The sequence below is a fragment of the Triturus cristatus genome, chromosome 1_1 (genome assembly GCF_964204655.1).
Source record: "Triturus cristatus chromosome 1_1, aTriCri1.1, whole genome shotgun sequence".
NCBI classification, from domain to species: Eukaryota; Metazoa; Chordata; class Amphibia; order Caudata; family Salamandridae; genus Triturus; species Triturus cristatus.
The window spans coordinates 216,828,446-216,846,128 of NC_140579.1; the positions used below are offsets into that span (position 1 = coordinate 216,828,446).

The 17,683-nt window shown below is 46.2% G+C and overlaps 1 long non-coding RNA gene across 1 annotated transcript in view; it reads left to right on the plus strand.

Annotated features, from left to right (window-relative positions):
* Positions 1-17,683, plus strand: part of LOC146870012 (uncharacterized) — a 171,263-nt gene that overhangs the window by 150,596 nt on the left and 2,984 nt on the right. Inside the window, exon 2 of the long non-coding RNA XR_014981682.1 lies at positions 228-304. This is a non-coding gene — a long non-coding RNA (uncharacterized LOC146870012). The remainder of the gene's footprint in view (positions 1-227; positions 305-17,683) is intronic.

Consider the following 17,683-nt stretch of genomic DNA (forward strand, 5'->3'; position numbering starts at 1 on the left):
GTTATTTTGAGCTGCATCATGTGAAGTTACAGTGGTCATATCACTGGATTTTCTGCAGATCTCATCACCGCCCAACCAAATATGCAACTAAGTGGCTACTGGAGTACTAGCAATCTAGGGGAAATCAGCCAGGCAACAGATGGGTACTAAATGAGAAATTATGTATATATGGCAAATCAAGCAAAAGCTTATTTCTCCAACTGGGTATGTCTGTGTCTTCCATGCAGTGTGGGGTTGACAGAACACAGAAGCGAATCTGCACATAGAAAACATCTGGTCGGATGCCTTCTAGCAGTTAATCAAGGTAACAATACATTTCTGACAAAACAATCATTAGAACTAATGTGCTTGCATATTCATTTATTTGATGTTTCTTTTTGGCAGCATATGAATTGTCTCCCGCCATTGATTTACCCCAAACTTTTATATCTTAAATGACTAATGTAATAGATAATGTGCTGCCTGTCTAAAAACTTATAAGGTCCCAAAGGTGAGACCTATTGGCTATGCCAATGCTTGTTTGAGCAGTTGTGTGCAAACAAATGTTTCTACTGTTTAACATCTGACGAGTATATTTTGGAAAGCGTTGATAAATGTAGATGCTGTGTTTAGAAGATATGAGGCAGTGTTATTGAAGCCATTCAATTGTTCAAATACTTGTGATCGGGGTCATTGGAATGATGCAGCAGTGGATGGCTAAGGTGGGAGGCGGGGTTGCCTAATTAGGTGTCAAAAAACAAATTATATTGTACAGAAAGGCAATTTATACAGCATGTTACGTAACTAAAAGCAAAATATATAACGCATTCAGTGGCACGTTTATTTAGCCATTTTGTCTTTTGTAAATACACTGGAGCAAAAGGGATCCTGCTCCCGTAAACAAATACATCCTTTTCTTAAGAAAGAATCAGATACACACTCAGCAGTTCATGTTCAAAATGTTATTCAGCAACAACATTTTGTCATGTTTGGAAGCACTGGAACACACATCATTAATACTCTCCTTTCCATCTGCCTGAGGAAAATACATTGAGGGTTTACTCATCTTAACTTAAGCCTACACCTACACACTTCTAACAAAGTGTGTAGTTCATTTCTTTGGCACATCCCAGTAACGTTGTAAAATTCTGAAATCACCTCTTTCGGCTAGTAAACAGGCCTGCAGAGAAGTATGGTACATTCATTTTCATTATGAAAGTGTCTCACTGGGAGTACATTAGGAATCAAGACATTGGACCTTATGCAGAGATGCAACAGGTTTGTGATTCTTTCAAAGATAGAATGCACACTTGCAATAACTGATGGTTTGAGACCAGAAACTGTAATGTATATCTCATCTTTACGGATAGTAAAACAAGGCATTTATCGGACTAAAACAGCTAATTACTTGAACGCTGTTGGAACGATATGTAAATAAAGGTTTTTGATTCCTGGAACAGACAAAAGCTTTTCCCCTGGTCTGGCAACTGAGGATGTATGCACTGGGTCTGGAGATTGGGCACCTCTATAAATAAGTGAATATAGAAGGCCACAGCTGAAACTTGACTACTTGTGTTTTTTAGATTCAAGCACTGCCTTGCATTCAGTGGGCTGTGATTTTAATGCCAGTTGATTAATCTAACCTCGAAATCAGCAGCACATGATGGCAGTGTGGCAAATTTATATTTACCATGCAAAACCTAGTGCTGGAAGGCCCACAAATAAAGTGATGGATGGGAATTCTGACAATCTGCAGACAAACTTAAATATGTAAACTCCGCATGAAAATCCTCGGTGAGGATTAGGGATGTCCCTTCTTGTAGTACTCTAAGATCCCAGTTTGCATATTGTGACGCTATACAGGCCTGATCCATCAAGACAGGACGAGATTCTGTCACCAGGCAGTCTCAGTCTCTTAGCCATCACCGCGTCCAATCCACCGTCTACCCCAGCATGTTCATGGTATGAAAAAGACTCCCAGATGAGGAAAGCGTTTTAGTGCTATGAGAAAGGCTGAGGAGGATGTACAAATACAGAAGGCAAAACATGTTCTGTAGGTTGATTCTGTATCGCCATGCCCGGGTTTCTTACTATTAGTAGACTACGGTCAAATGCAGAGAAACCAATGCTATGACATACACGTATTTAGCATTGATCAATGCCATCAGATTTAAATATAGGACAGTTTTAGGATTTGTATATCTGACTGTGAAGATTGCATTGCCTCTCCCGTTTCTTTTCTCCCCCAAGACAACCAAGGCTGGGTATGTACTCTAAGAAAGCACATCCCAAAACAACACCAATATATAAAGGGGACTGGATTTTATTCTGTCTTCTCCCACTGTCCAAATCCAAAATCAGCACACAACTGGTATTCAGTATGCTATACACAGTCAATACCACATGCAACCAACACACCTCTGATGAGCCATATTTGGCTTTCAATGAATATCCAACAGCGCACTTTAGACAAAAACACCAGCCACCACTGAAACAAACGCACCTACTGCAGACCCAGTTCAAGGGGCCACAAGGCAGACGGGTAACTAGGCCCCAACCGCAGTGGTAGAGGTCATTTGTCACTCGTATCTTGGGGTTTGTCCTACTATTGGTGTGTAAACTGGGATAAGTAAAATATTTTCTGCACTTGACTCTCAGGATTGGGAAGGTGAACTGTCACAGGCGCACAGAACTCAACATTCAACCAACAGAAAACACGTCAAGCCCAATGCGTACTCAAAGGAAACGGCATACAAGGTTGCAAAGAAGTTGGGTAAAACAATGTGATGCTACCCCTACTTGCCGGGATCCCCCCTCCTTAATGCTATGGCAACAGCCCGTATCGACAGTCCCTGGCACAGTACAGCTATAGGCGCGATTAGGCGCAGGTTCAAATGGCCTAAATACACTCAAGTCAAATGTGCAACTCAATTCAATGTCTCTTTTTTCCTTTGGCAAAAAGAATGCTTGGCAGACTCGCCTGCAAGCGTTTCGGGCCAGACGTATAAAGGGCTTGTATTGCCCTTGCATCACAGAAGTTGCCTGAAGGGCAACATACATACTTAATTGAGATTTACTACGCCACACATATATTCTGACTGCAAGGCTCCAGACCCCTGGAAGTCTGAAGGAGGTCTGCGTACTGCTCAAAGTAAGTTCTAGGCCCGACTTGACATCTCTCTTGAGCAAAAAACACAAGCACCTCCAATCAGGTCTTTTCTACTGCTGCACTTAGACATAGGAACATTCTGTCTCCTACACTCTGACTACCCCCATGCTTCTAGATTTTCGAAAATAGTTCAAACTAGACATTGGTTTGAGCATTATTTACCATATGAATTTAGGTTTAAGTGTTTCCTGCCTTTTTGGCCCTTTTGGCTGACAAACTAATAGTTGCTTACCATTTGATCAGTGTCAGCTTTTGGTAGGGTACGCCCTGTGCAAAAAGTGAAATGAAATTTACAAAAAAATCAAACTAGCTGAGTTTCAACGTAGAGACAGAGAAAGAATTAGAATATATCATGAATGACCTACTGCCTTCCAACATTAGGCATTGTTCCCCTCTCCCAATGTAGTGAATGTGAAGTTTGAAAAGTAAAGGACCAAGACAGACATGCACTAAAATGGAAATAGTGCTCTCCAGAGCAGGCCTCTCGTAAAGAATTCTCTTTAACCAATGTCAAGAAAGAGCATCTAGGTTCCATACCCCTTCCTCCCACAATGTGGAAAGAAAAATAGGGTAGAAGACCATTCTGCTGACTTACAACGAATTTATCACTGGATTCCCCATCTGACATATTTTTGAAAACGGAGGAGGATCTAGCTGATCATCTTGAGAAGGGGCAAAACCCCTGCTCAAAAGATCTGCCATCAGATTCTGGACGCCTTGAATATGTACTGCAGAACGAAGCTTCAGAAGTTTCTCTGTCCGTTGAAACATTGTTACTGCAATTAGAAAGTGGGGCTTTAAATGAATTCTCCCTGGTTTATTCCCATAAGATTTTGGAATCACATTGTTTGTTCTTATTTATACAGCATTTCCTTCCACACAGAAGCAAATACCAGCAGAGCTAGATGGATTGCCTATAACTCTCTCCAATTGCATAAAGGCCTCGTCTCCTGAAAAGATCATTCCACCTGCAGAGTCCTCTCCTCCATCCATGCTCCCCATCCTGCACTGCTACCAGTCCTTGTTGAAATACACAGCAGAACCCCTGGCATCACATTCGAAGAAGCTATCCACCATTCAAGAACTTTTCTGATTTGCTGGTCTATTTTCCCTCTGGCGTTCCAGTGGCCACACTTTTCACAAGCTGGTTGACTAGAATCCCCAGATGGATTCTGGTTTATGGAACCAGATATGTGGTTGATGCCATCTCTTCTGGGAGCTTCAACTATTCCCTGGATTTCGTAGCCTTCTGACTTATGAATTCCAGTAGTTGATTCACCATTTTCTGCCATCCCCTCTCTGTGTGATTTGTTCCAATTTAACAGAAAACTTTGGCTCTGTAGTAGTCTTAAGACTGCATATCTGTCCTTGTTTACTTGTTTGTTTTTTAAAGAATTCTTTATTTGCTGAGAATTCAAACACATATGCTAACACCTTTGTGATCATTTTGGGAGCTGACTTTACCCAAATGGCAAAACTGTTGTCAGGACTGTCCGTGGTACTGTCAGGGACTTGGGCAAGGGCTAATGGCTGGGTAGAAAAATGTAAGCCGAAAGAGGCGCACAGGCTTGCCCAGAATCACACAGAGTCAGAGGAGAAAAGGGATCCAAAGAGGAAGCATGTACAAGGGAAAATGATGATTAAGGCTCAGAAAGGTCAGGCACCCAAGAGGCATCTTAGCCTTCAGAATAATAAACACCAAAGACAGACGCACAAGACGTATACATATATAACATTAAAAATAAAGGGAATGTGGGGTAAAGCACTCTGGAGCTCCACACTGTAAGGCTGAAGCTCAGTAAGTTCCTCACCCACAATTGCGGTTACAGATACTGACTGCAAATACCCACATATAGGATATGCATGCAAAGGCAGTGTCTGTGGAGCTGATACCTATGGTGATGTTATAAATGTAACTCAAAGACAATACTCACAGTGAGCAAGAAACATCACCTAGGTTGTCAGCTGTGCCCACGGATCCCGGCGATCAAACAGGAACACGCAAGGCAGTAAAAGCAAGGGTGTAGAACTAAATACACAGACACAATAGACAAGGAGCTAGCAAGGAGGAGTGCTTAACAGGAAAGAATGGAAAACAAAGGGCACACTTGGCAGAAGGTAAGAAACAAAACCCACAAGGATACTGAAAGCTAAGACTGCAGGAAGAGGAAGACAGCAAGGTAGAAACAGGAACAAAGGAAAATGGAAAAAGGCAGGGACTGGAAAAAGGTAAATACAAAAGGAAAGAGACTTTATAGGTGCACTAAATAGTACTGGTTCAGAAATCAAGGAAACAAGGTAGCACTGAAGGCAGTGCTAGTTCAAGCAACACAGATTTACCTATAGTTCAGAAATCAAGGAATCAAGGTATGGGAATGAAGGAGGAAAAAAGGGCACACTTGGTAGAACGCAGGTAGCAAACATACAAGGAAACTAGAAGCAAGACAATTGGAACAGGAAGACAGCAAACTAGGAATTGAAACAAAGGTAATGGGAAGAAATGCAGGAACTGGGAAAAGGGAAACACAGGAGAGAGGCTTCAAGGGTGCACTGAACAGTCCTGGCCCAGGAATCAAGGAAACAAGGAATAGTTAAGGTACAGGAGTCAAGGTAGCACTGAAGGCAGTGCTTGTCCAGTGCAAGGTATAGCTGCAGCTTGGGAATCAAGATATCTAGGTAGCACTAATGGCAGTGCTAATTCAGGAACAAATATAACTGCAGCTCAAGAACAGGAATCAAGGTAACACTGCTAGTTCAGGAACAAGGATAGCTATAGGTCAGGAATCAAGCAATAACTACATCTCAAGAACTCTGTAAACAATGATAGCAAATGCTCAAGGGACAGGAACACAGCTACAATAAGCAAATCTGGACTGGAGAGAGCTGGGGCTTAAAAGAACTCACATTAATCACATGCATCCGGTGTGAACAGGCTGTCAGTTGCCAGCCACAGGTGTGCTGAATTCCTTCACCCATCCTTGGCCTGCAGGGGTAGAGTAAGGGATTATAGGCAATGGAGTTTCAAACATGAGCAAAATGGCTTCCACAAAACCAGGCATGGACTGGGAATGGGTGGCAATTTCCAAATTGCGTTCAAATGGCTGGAAGTCAGGCTATGCATGCAGGGGAAGGTCTGGAAGCTTATTAGAACACTGGAGAGTCCCACAATTCAGCCCCCTGGTGGTGGGCACGAGAGCGCAGCCGTGACAACTGTGTTCTGGTAATGATGTTCTTGAACAGCAAATCTCAGATATTTCTTGTGAACTTGGAATATATAGCAGTGGGAAGGGAAGTGCCTTTTAGATCTAATTTTCTCAGAAAATGTCCTTGTATCAGCATTGGAACGACCATATGCAGACTGTCCATTGTCAAAGTAATAGTCTTTATCCTGTGATTAACTGCTTTTAGATCCAGAACTAGCCTTAAATCTTCCTCCTTTTCCACTAAAAGATTTGAATAAACACCCTTTCCTCTTTCTTCCCAGGAAACTTGAACAATGGTTCTTTTTTCCAACAATGAAGAAATGTCTGTTTTTAAAGCCCCTGCTTTTATCTTTACCTTTGGCATAGGGTAAAAGCAAGTATTATATGCTCCAGATCATTCAATTCTCTCAATATTAAGCTTTAAATTTTATCATGAAAAGGCATAGATTTGCTTGAGGGTTTATCACACTGAGGAAACAGTTTGTGTGTTTTTTTCTGAAAAAAACGCTCAGGAATTTTTTGCCAGAGTTAAAAGTGTGTGCTCCTGGCTCGGATGAGGATGATGTTGTACAGACTCTGTTGTCATTTATTTATTTGGCCTTTTAGTACTTCAATGCATTGAATACTGCATTTTGAATCAATCTATGAATTTCTAGAGAAGACACCATTTCAAACTTATCTGGTCCTGATCTCTCACAGGTGCCTGGAAGTACTCCTACTATCTCTCCCTGAGTTAACAGAAGAGTAAACAGGAGAAAGATGCCTCCTCTTAGATGCTCATTTCCCTTTCGTGATTAACACAGAATTAAACACAGAATGAACAGACATAAAGAACCAACTCTTTAGGCTCAAATTCGACCAAATTCTATCAAAAAGGAAGAGGACCTTTCAGACAATCCATAAAACAAAAATCTTGCTACCCTATCTTTTTCTCATCAAAGCCCCCTTTCTTATGCACCCTTAGTCATCGTGCTTTGACCAACATGCCCCTGTCTTACCTTAACGGACTCCCTTCTGCTCTCACATGCTTCACTATGCTCGAGCCTGCGCCCAGAATGACTGTCATGTTTGTTTCCCAGCTGAAAACACCCTTCTACGATGTGGGTGCATACCCTAGGCCCCACATACTCAGACTTCATAAAGTTCGAGTGACCCGCTAGCCCTGCACAGCTATGTCAGCCTCTTCTGCCCCTTTCAACCATGACCCAAGCACAGCAGAAGCTTTGGGAACATGACAAAACAATGCAGCCTGTGTCCTGCTCTCGTCTGCGCTACGTAGCCTTCTAGGAGACCAAATGAAACAGGATGTTTCTATGGAAGATACATACAGATGTCTGCCTGGAGCACATAGTTACAGATAAACTCTGCCAACCGCTGTGTGGTGGAGTTTTTCTCTTGCATGGCCCGCCAACATTAAGTTGGTGAGAGAGAAAATCAAGCAATAGGACGTGTCCCAGCCCGATTTCTCAATGTGGGCGGTAGTGGCAGGTCGCTACTACTTGCTTTGAGGAAGCTGCCGCTCGCGTTGAGAAAGCTGCTGCTCAAGTACAAAATCTATTCGAACAGAAGGAAGAAGCAGCACCCTCAGGCATGCCATGTGGTGCCATTCACACTCATTTTACATCATGGGACAGGCTCCCGATGCTAAAAATCAGCACGAGCAGCACGACATACCAATATTCCACCACTTGCGGAACTCAGTGGAATCTAGCAGAGTTTTTTGGTAACCCCGCAGAATTCCATGGAGTGAAACTCTGCAAGTACCGCCCACCCCTCCACAAGGGATCAAGCTTGTAAACCAGTCTAGTTGAGGCATACAATCCACTTTAGTAATAAAAAGAAAAGGATGGGGCAGAGGAGGTAATGTTGCTATGTTAGATGATGTCAGCTGGCATGTTATTTTGGCATTGGAAGGCCTCTTTACTATACAGAAATGCATCTCTAAATTCGGGTGCATTATTAAGGAAAGTGACCCAATTGTCCCTTCACTACCAGACAAAGCGAGTCGAAGCGGCCAAATTTCCAAAAGAATAATCAATTTGGGGCAGCACCCCACAGAACCCTAAAATAAACAGAAAGGATTGACCTGGGTATTAGAACTGACTTAAAAAGTAGAGTTATACAAGGTACGGAAAAATGCACATGGGCAACGCACACTACATGGTAAGAATATTGCGTGGAACTTCAACTCCGATAAATCACACCCATACTCAAGAAACCAGGAGCCAACCCCAACGAACTCAACAACCTCAGACCTATCTCCAACCTCCCTTTCCTAGCTAAAACATTGGAGAAGTGCGTGCTCCAACAACTCAACAAACACATTGACGATTTCGACCTCCTCGACACCTTTCAATCTGGATTCAGGAAAGGTTGTAGCACCGAAACAGCAATGCTAAATATTTCTGACGATATCCACAGAGCCTTAGATGAAGGCGAGGCCTGTCTCCTCATCCTTATTGACCTATCTGCGGCATTCGACACAATAAATCATCCAGCTTTACTTGAGACTCTAAAGAGGCACTCCGGCATTAATGGCTTATTACTAAAATGGTTCACTTCCTTCCTTCAGCACCGTTCGCAACAAATTAAAATCAACTCCTGTCTCTCGAGGCCAACACAAGTAACACTTGGTGTCCCACAAGGATCAATCCTCTCACTATCCCTCTTCAATCTCTTCATGGAACCCCTGACAATCATTCTGAAATGACAGATATTTCCCTAACAGGAGTGATCACCATCCGCCCCCAAATCACCTTCAGACGGGGCAATACACTACGTACTAGATTGAGTCCTACTGTACCTAAGTGTCATGGTCCCAGCCGGGGGTGTTCTAAGGTAGGTTTTCGGAGCACGCACCACTGTCAGGTCAGCGGTCTAGTGCTCACGAACACCATAGGAAGCACTTCCGGATGAGGCCGCATTTAACCGCGGCGCCCATTCCCGTCAGTGCTTCCAGTACTGAGACGTGTTGCTGCTTCGCCGCCTGCTTCCGCATATCGAATCTCCGCCTCCGGACTCCCGTGGAGATAACCACGAACTGTCAGGAACACCCCTTGTTGCAGCACCCTCGCAGTTATATGCTGCGCCACGCTAGAGGAAGCGTAGTCTCAGCATACGCCTGACTATACTCGTGACACACGCAGGAAGCGTGGTCACGGGCTTTCTTACCTCCCCCTCACCGCGCAGGAGCGCATTACTCCTGACTCCTTCCGTGACACACGCAGGTAGCGTGGTCACGGATTTCCTTTATCCTTTCCCGCACAAGAGCGCAAGAGTGCCTTATAACTCGTACTCGTGACACACTCAGGAAGCGTGGTCACGGGATTTCTTGCCCCCTCACCGCACAGGAGCGCATTTGTACATACCTTCGTGACACGCACAGGGAAGCGTGGTCACGTAGTTTTCTACTTTGCCCCCTCACTGCGCAGGAGCGCATTTGTACTTACCTTCATGACACGCACAGGGAAGCGTGGTCACGTATTTTCTACTTTGGATCTCACCGCGAAGGAGCGCATTTGTACTTACCTTCATGACACGCACAGGGAAGCGTGGTCACGTATTTTCTACTTTTGGATTTCACTGTGCAGGAGCGCATTTGTACTTACCTTCGTGACACGCACAGGGAAGCGTGGTCACGTATTTTCTACTTTTGGATTTCACCGCGCAGGAGCGCTTTAGTTGGCTCTATTGCATGCTGCTGTCAGGCAAGCATGTCTGACGACCCTTGACCCTCTGCGCGTAAGACATCGATCACCAATACAACCCTCTATCTGGAGTACCACGAAGGGACATACAACCATCAGATGCCAGGTGACTATTGACTCCTACTGCCAGCTCTGTATTATTTTACGATTGTTGCGCCTGTACGTGTGATCCACTAAAGGAAAGCAGGCGCACTAAATCATTGTTGTTCCTCTGTTTAGCTGGCGATACCCCAGAGAGCATCCCCGGTCTATTGACACCTCCTTGGATCCTCATCGACAACGTCTTTCCCCCGATACCTCTAGGCATCTTTCCCTTGTCTCCTCCGTGCCTGGGTCTGATTCTTCACCTTGATCAGGTAGGGAGGGGAACGGTGGAGGTTGCTCACGGCGTCCCTGCGAGATAGCTCCACGAGTACAACAGGTAAGACTTGTGGGGTTCTGACAGAACTGGAAGCCCACGTTTACATATCTCGCCTGGGCGCCATGAGTAACCCCGACATTACCCTGCAGGACATCGCAGCTATGCTGACCTGTATACAGGCAGACAACCTGAGTTTCCGCCAAGACATTACCACACTACAAGGCCAGATAGCAGCAGGACAAACAGGGGCCTGGGGCCCAGATCCTGCAGTCAGGACCAGATACGGGGGGTTGGTGCCTGAGCAACAAGGCCATCACTCACCCATACAAGTGATAGCCCCTCACCCCGTCCAATTAGCTCCCCCGGAACGCTTCTATGGCGACAGCGCTAAATATAGCATCTTTTTAAATCAATGCCAGCTACATTTCATGGCACGTGCTACCGCCTTCCCTGACGATGCCTCCAAGGTTGCATTCATCTTGTCCTATCTCGGGGGAGACGCTGCCCAGTGGTCAATAGCCTTGGTCGAAAACGATGATCCCATGCTGTACAGGCTCCCCGTCTTCAAGGAAACCCTGCGGCGAATGTTTGCCCGCCACACATTCGTGCAGGCTGCGGACAATGAGCTGCTGAATTTGAATCGAGGTTCTTCCGACCTCCTACATTACATAACCACTTTCAACAGACTAGTTATTGAAGCAAGGTGGCCAGACTCCAAGCAGGTGTCCGTATTTTACAGGGGACTGCGAGACGACATTAAAGACCTTCTCGCGCAACAGGCCGAACCCCCGGAGGATATAGGGTCTTTCATTGACCTGGTGGTTCGACTAAACCTTTAGGTTGCAGGAGCGAAAAAACGAAAGACATAAAGGCACTGAAGTTCGGTTCATGTCGTCTTGAGAGAAAAACAGGTTTGAACCAGGGAAAGCCCAGGAAGCACCCGAACCAATGCGGATCGGCGGAATCCGTGGTCCCCTGACCCGGGAGGAAAAAGACATACGACGAAAACAGAATCTGTGTCTTTATTGCGGCAAAAACTGACATTTTGTCAAAGAATGCCCTGTTAAACCAGCCAAACCAACAACCCGCAAATCCCTTGCTCTCACGATTTCCCGCACGGATGAAGCGGGAAACGACGAAACCCAGTAGGCGATGGGGTTGGTCTACTGGGTTCTTCCCCCATGCGAACCCCCCCTTCCGCCTCGCTCGTCAACATCAGACACATGGGTCTGTCAGTTACGTTGCGTTCCTCGACAGGCCGGATTTGGGCAGTCACCGCTCTCATCGATTCAGGTGCGACAGGGAATTTTATCGACACAGGTTACATGGAAGGATTAGGCATACCGACCGTGGCTATGAGTAAACCAGAAAGCGTGAAGGCTGTGGACGGCACCGACCTAACATCTGGACTCATACGATACTAAACCGAAGCCATGAAGATGACGTGCACGAACGGGCATATGGAGAATATCGCCTTTGCCGTGATCGATGCTCCTCAGTTCAAGCTCATTTTGGGGCTTCCTTGGTTGGTGACACACAACCCTCACGAATGGGGAACCCGGATCGTGACTCTAAACTCCTCTCATTGTACCGCCACCTGCTATCAACATGAGAAGGCGGTAACTGAACCCTCTATACCAGCTCAGTCAGTACCTATGACAGGGACGGGTTTAGTCACCCAGGACAACGTACCCACGGCCTATGCAGACTTTGCCTCTGTCTTTGATAAAAAAGGGGCGAATACCTTGCCCCATCATCGCTCCTTCAATTGCCGGATAGACCTCATACCAGGTTCGACCCTTCCCTGTAGTCGGGTCTACTCACTTACGGAGAAGGAGAACCTCCATCTACGGATCTACCTGGAAGAGTTCCTGCAAAACGGTTTCATTCGCCACTCCAAATCGCCTGTCTTGTCCCCTTTCTTTTTTGTAGCTAAGAAGGAAGGAGATCTGAGGATGTGTATCGACTACAGAGCCATAGACACCATAACTATCAAAAATCGATATCCTCTGCCTCTCATCTCCAACCTTCTGGATCAAGTAAAGAACGCCTCCATTTATACCAAACTCGATCTACGAGGAGCGTACCATCTCGTCAGGGTCCGAGAAGGCGATGAATGGAAGACCGCATTTCGGACGAAATACGGTTTAATTTGAATACCGGGTCATGCCCTTCGGGCTCTGCAACGCTCCGGCTGCCTTTCAATACCTCATAGACTAAGTATTAAGGGACTACTTGGATCAGTTCTGCGTCGTCTACATCGACTACATCTTGATCTTCTCCGACACTATCCCTGAGCACATCAACCACGTCCGTGCTGTCCTAACACAGCTACAGCGGCACGGCCTGTACGTAAAACTGGAGAAGAGCATGTTCCACACCACCATGGTTGAGTTTCTAAGACATATCCTAACCCCTGAAGGGGTCAAAATGGATGCCCAAAAGGTCAAAGCAGTCCTTCAATGACCTTCGCCTTGTTCCACCAAACAGGTCCAGAGATTCCTGGGATTTGCCAACTACTACAGGCGCTTCATTACGGGGTCTTTGATATCGTTACACCCATCACCAACCTACTACGTAAAGAAGTAACGTTCTCCTGGAACCCTGAAGCCGAAAAAGCATTCCAAGACCTGAAGGAACGATTCTCCAGCACCCCCGTCCTTCGGCATCTCGACCCAGGACAGCCCTTCATAGTGGAAGCGGATGCATCACAGAACGCACTGGGAGGAGTGCTATCACAACGCAATGCCGAAACAGGACTTCTGCATCCCGTGGCCTTCTATTCCCGAAAACTCCTGCCGGCGGAACGCAACTATACCGTGTCAGACCTCGAACTACTCGCCATTAAGGCTGCCTTTGAAGAATGGCGCCATTACCTCAAGGACGCACGATACCCGGTGACCATATACACCGACCACAGGAATCTACAATTCCTTCGCTCAGCTAGAGCCCTCACTGCCAGACAATTGAGGTGGACCCTGTTCTTCAATGAATACGAATTTCAAATCACCTATCGCCCTGGAAGAGAAAATGCCAAGGCAGACGCCTTGTCCAGGTTGGACGAAACCGAAGACAATGTAACAAAGACCGAACCACTGTCCATCCTTCCTGAGCAATGCTTCCAAGGGGTGGTCTTCTCCTCCACATTCTTCACCCATCTGCGCGACGATCTACGACAACAAGAAGCAGACGAATGGATCGGGGACCTAGTCGGAATCACCGTACGGGATGGGTTCCTGTTCAAGGGAGACCAGTATTTCCTTCCGCTAGAAAGCCACCAACAACAAGCTTTATTCATGTGCCATGATCATCCGTTGTCCATCCATCCAGGATTCCACAAAACCATGGACCTCTTGCACAGACATTTCTGGTGGCCTTCCATGGATACCACAGTTCGTTCCTACCTAGAACATTGTGCTGTTTGTAATCAAGGGAAGACCCGTTCCAGTCCCCCAATAGGGCTCTTGAATCCGATTCCCGTTCCTCCTTGCCCCTGGCATACGGAGTCCATGGACTTCGTAGTCGAGCTACCAAGGACAAAAACCGGCTATACCACTGTCCTCACCATCGTGGATCACCTTACGAAAATGACACACTACGTTCCCCTGAAAAAACTATCATCAGCACTCGACCTAGCCTTGATCTTCGCACAAAATGTGATCCGGTTGCACGGCATACCCTCCGTATTGATCACAGACAGGGGCTCCCAATTCGTATCCAGATTCTGGGGTGAGGTATGCAAAAACATGGGCATGGAAACCCGTCTCTCCACGGCATATCACCTACTAACAGACAGACAGGCAGAACGAACAAACCAGACCATGGAACAATACCTCCGTTGTTTACTGTTAACCATAGAGCAAGAATGGTCAGAAGCCCTCTGGATGGTGGAATATGCATACAATAACAGCAAACATGCATCTACAGGTATGTCGCCTTTCTTCTGTCTACAAGGACTGCACCCACGATCGGAGCCATGGGAAAAGACTTCGTCCTGTCACATCCCTACCGTCCTAGAGTACCATGCCCTGTTACATACCATATGGCAAGAAGCCCGGTTCGAGCTCGCCAAGGCCAAAGAAAACCAGAAACACTACGCTGATACCCACAGACAAAAAGAACCCGAGTACAAAGTCGGGGATGAGGTATGGGTATCCATAAAGAACCACAACGTGCACGGTCCTAAGAAGCTATTGCCACGGTACGTAGGCCCGTTTCCCATCGAGAAGGTCATCAACCGAGTGGCAATGAAACTCACTTTACCTCAGCAGATGAAGATACACCCAGTATTCCATGTCTCCCTCCTACGTCCCGTCCATTCAAACGCTCGCATCACCGGCTCTCCCCCTCCTATCCTCAGGGACGAGCACGAGGAATATGAAGTGAAGGCCATACTTGATTCCCGAAGAACTAGAGGGCGGCTCTATTATTTAGTGGACTGGAAGGGGTATGGGCCCGTGGAACGTTCCTGGGAACCTCTGTCCCATGTTCGCCATGCCCCCCTGTGCGTACGCGCCTTTCACGCCCTATACCCACGCAAACCTCGCCCTGCTACCCCCGTGTAGGGAGGGGGCAGTCTTGGGAGGGGGTACTGTCATGGTCCCAGGTGCTCTAAGGTAGGAAACTGACTTCCGGTTTTCGGAGAACGCACCACTGTCAGGTCAGCAGTCTAGTGCTCACGAACACCATAGGAAGCACTTCCGGGTGAGGCCGCATTTAACCGCGGCCCCCATTCCCGTCAGTGCTTCCAGTACTGAGACGTGTTGCTGCTTCGCCGCCTGCTTCCGCATATTGAATCTCTGCCTCCTGACTCCCGTGGAGATAACCACAAACTGCCAGGAACACCCCTCGTTGCAGCACCCTCGCAGGAATATGCCGCGCCACGCTAGAGGAAGCGTGGTCTCAGCATACGCCTGACTATACTCGTGACACACGCAGGAAGCGTGGTCACTGGCTTTCTTGCCTCCCACTCACCGCGCAGGAGCGCATTACTCCTGACTCCTTCCGTGACACACGCAGGTAGCGTGGTCACGGATTTCCTTTATCCTTTCCCGCACAAGAGCGCAAGAGTGCCTTCTAACTCGTACTCGTGACACACGCAGGAAGCGTGGTCACGGGCTTTCTTGCCCCCTCACCGCGCAGGAGCGCATTTGTACATACCTTCATGACACGCACAGGGCAGCGTGGTCATGTAGTTTTCTACTTTGCCCCCTCACCGCGCAGGAGCGCATTTGTACATACCTTCGTGACACGCACAGGGAAGCGTGGTCACGTATTTTCTACTTTTGGATTTCACCGCGCAGGAGCGCATTGGTTGGCTTCATTACATGCTGCTGTCAGGCATGCATGTCTGACGACCCTTGACCCTCTGCGCGTAAGACGTCGAGATCACCGATACAACCCTCTATCTGGAGTACCATGAAGGGACATACAACCATCAGATGCCAGGTGTCTAGTGACTCCTACTACCAGCTCTGTATTATTGTACGATTGTTGCGCCTGTACGTGTGATCCACGAAAGGAAAGCAGGCGCACTAAATCATTGTTGTTCCTCTGTTTAGCTGGCGATACCCCAGAGAGCATCCCCGGTCTATTGACTCCTCCTCGGATCCTCTTCGACAACGTCTTTCCCCCGATACCTCTAGGCATCTTTCCCTGGTCTCCTCCGTGCCTGGGTCTGATTCTTCACCTTGATCAGGTAGGGAGGGGAACGGTGGAGGTTGCTCGCGGCGTCCCTGCGAGATAGCTCCACGAGTACAACAGGTAAGACTTGTGGGGTTCTAACACTAAGTCTCGAAGCATACAATCGTGGCTAACCTCACATAATATGGGTTTCCACAAATGCGGTTTCTGTGGTGTTTGTAAATGGGCCAAACACAAAACAAGGTGCTTTCAAGGACACAACAACAAGACTTACGTAATTAGAACTAATATCAATTGTACCACCAAATTTGTAGTCTACATTATTGAATGCACATGTGGTAAACAGTATGTAGGCAGCACTATTAGAGCTCTTAAAGAGAGGATTGGAGAACATGTCAGGGCACTTCACCAACAGGATGCTAGATACCCGGTATCCAAACATGCAGCCATGTGCCCCTCACAAAGTTCTCGTAAATGTTTCCAATTTTTGGGAATTGAAACTATTGACTCTGGTCCACGTGGTGGCAATAGAGAACTGCGATTAAGAAGTACAGAGGCCATTTGGATAATGCGTCTTCAGACAGTCGAACACGGTCTTAACTATGATTCGGAGATGCAATACTTTTTGGGCTAATGTTTTTGACATCTGTGCTTCTGCTGGTTGCATTTTCCTATTCAACTGACTGACTATGATATTATGTCCTAGGAAATGGTAATACATGACCATTTCAGGCCAATTAACTTCCCTTCTTTTGGTGGGTATTTTGACGTATTTTATGTAATATACTTTTGTGTCTATACGCACCAACCTTCATTAATGTAGCATCTGTGCTTCAAAACGTCTTGTGTCATTTATAGTCCTGTATTGTCTTGTTTGCCTGTCATTGCGTTATTCCAAATATTACATTCTGTTTACCGGTCGTTCCTAGTTCCTGTTTTCTCATGTACAATTTATTTTGATTGGTTTATCTATATTTGCTTTTGTCAACATGCACCAATGTTGCTTTCCTCTTTCAACTTGCCTTGTAAAACGTTATTATGTGTTATGTGTAGATATATACTGCTATTTTTGTCCCCATATATGTGTGATACATCTTCATATTTTAAATTGTGCTTGCAACTTTCTGATATGTAAATGAGTTGTTATTTGCTTTTATCTTGTATGCCTTCCTTGCCTCTTTCTTTCTGCTCTGTTTTTTTTTTCATCTTTTCATAACCATTCAAATGTTAGACACTCCGCTGTCAATCTCATGTTTCTATTTTATTCCCACCACCCTCTAACATGGATATTGTATGGGCTGACTTTTTCCCCCATTTTTTGTTTGAGATTCACCAATTCACTTCTACAAGTTGGACGGGTGGCCTTTTTCACTCCAGCTCACTTCCTTTACGGTGGTTTTCTTCATACTTCCGTTTTTTTGGGCCGTGGGTAGAGCCGCGGTCTAGTTGTTGGATGGTCTGCTTATTTGTATCCACTTCCGGTTCCGCGGGACTCTTACACACATACACTTATATCGGTGCCGCTAGGATACACGTTCTTTTCCAACTAGAAGTAAGTACCACTGCGATAGTCCGGGAACATGCCTTCCTGATTTATAGCAGTTGGCATTTTACATAGGTG